Source organism: Etheostoma cragini, chromosome 16, assembly GCF_013103735.1.
Source record: "Etheostoma cragini isolate CJK2018 chromosome 16, CSU_Ecrag_1.0, whole genome shotgun sequence".
In the NCBI taxonomy this organism is placed as follows: Eukaryota; Metazoa; Chordata; class Actinopteri; order Perciformes; family Percidae; genus Etheostoma; species Etheostoma cragini.
Genome location: NC_048422.1, coordinates 23,859,285 through 23,860,462, shown reverse-complemented (window position 1 = coordinate 23,860,462; position 1,178 = coordinate 23,859,285). Strand labels below are relative to the sequence as shown.

Genomic DNA, 1,178 nt, shown 5'->3' with positions numbered 1-1,178 from the left:
CCCTTTAGTCTCTGCTGGAGAAGACAGCAGACCCGTTGACGAGGGCTGACGGACGGTTTGATGTGAATTCGTTGTGTTGTGACAGCTAGAAGTTGATGGAGCGTTCTGCTTTCTGAAAGAAATGTCAGACAAGAGCCTGAAAACGCACAATAACCTGAAAAGAAATGTCATTTAATATCCCGAGTAATATTCGTTTTATCACAGGAAAGACACATTTTAATAAGAAATCTTTCATCCTTCATTTAAATCATTCATCGTGTGGTTAAAATATTATTTCTATTTCTTTATTTTTCTTTGTATATGTGAGCCATGTAATAAACTGTAATACATACTGTAATATAGGGCTGGGCAGTATGTCGATGTTTTATCGATATCGCGTTATGAGACTAGAAATCGTCTTAGATTTTGTATATATCATAATATTGTAATATATAAGTGTCTTTTCCTGGTTTTAAAGGCTGTATTGCAGTGAAGTGATGTAATTTCCTGAACTTCCAGACTGTTCTAGCTGTTTTATTATTCACCTTTACTCACTCATTAAATCATTTCTGGAGAATATTTAAAAAACTCTCATTGTGTAAATAAGATTTTGTTAGAGCACCAAAGTCAACACTACAATATCGACATCGAGGTATTTGGTCAAGAATATCATGATATTTGCCCAGCCCTACTGTAATATATTATTTTGTAAACAATATATTTCTCTAGTTTGCTTGGTTGCTATCTTTTTTGCTTGTTTTTTTGTTCTTTAACCCTCGTGTTGTCTCTCCATCGACCTGCAACTTTGTGTTTTTCTGGGTTGAAATTTCAACATTTTGTTGTTCTTTTTCTGCACTTTTCTCACTGTTTTTGTCAATTGTATTCCTATTTTTTTGTTGCTTTTTGACTTTTTTTAAATTATATTTTAGTCCATTTTTTTAACATTGTCTATGTCCCTTTTTTCCGATGTTTTTGAGTTTTTTTTTGTTACTTTTTCTGCGTTTAAAAAGAAAAATGGAGTCTGTAGATAACACTGGAATGTATAAAGGGGTTTTAGGGGGTCGGACTGCAGCTTTTAGTGAGCGTGGACCAAAAAGTATAGTGCGCAAGAAACGTGTGTGTGTTTGTGTGAGTGTGTGTGTATTTGTGTGTGTCTCTGTGTGTGTGTCTGTGTGTGTGTGTATGTGTGTGTGTGTGTG

At 34.5% G+C, this 1,178-nt stretch overlaps 1 protein-coding gene across 1 annotated transcript in view; it reads left to right on the top strand.

Moving 5' to 3' along the window:
* Positions 1–1,178, top strand: part of LOC117959735 (seizure 6-like protein) — a 42,090-nt gene that overhangs the window by 25,976 nt on the left and 14,936 nt on the right. The gene's annotated exons all lie outside the window — the stretch shown is intronic.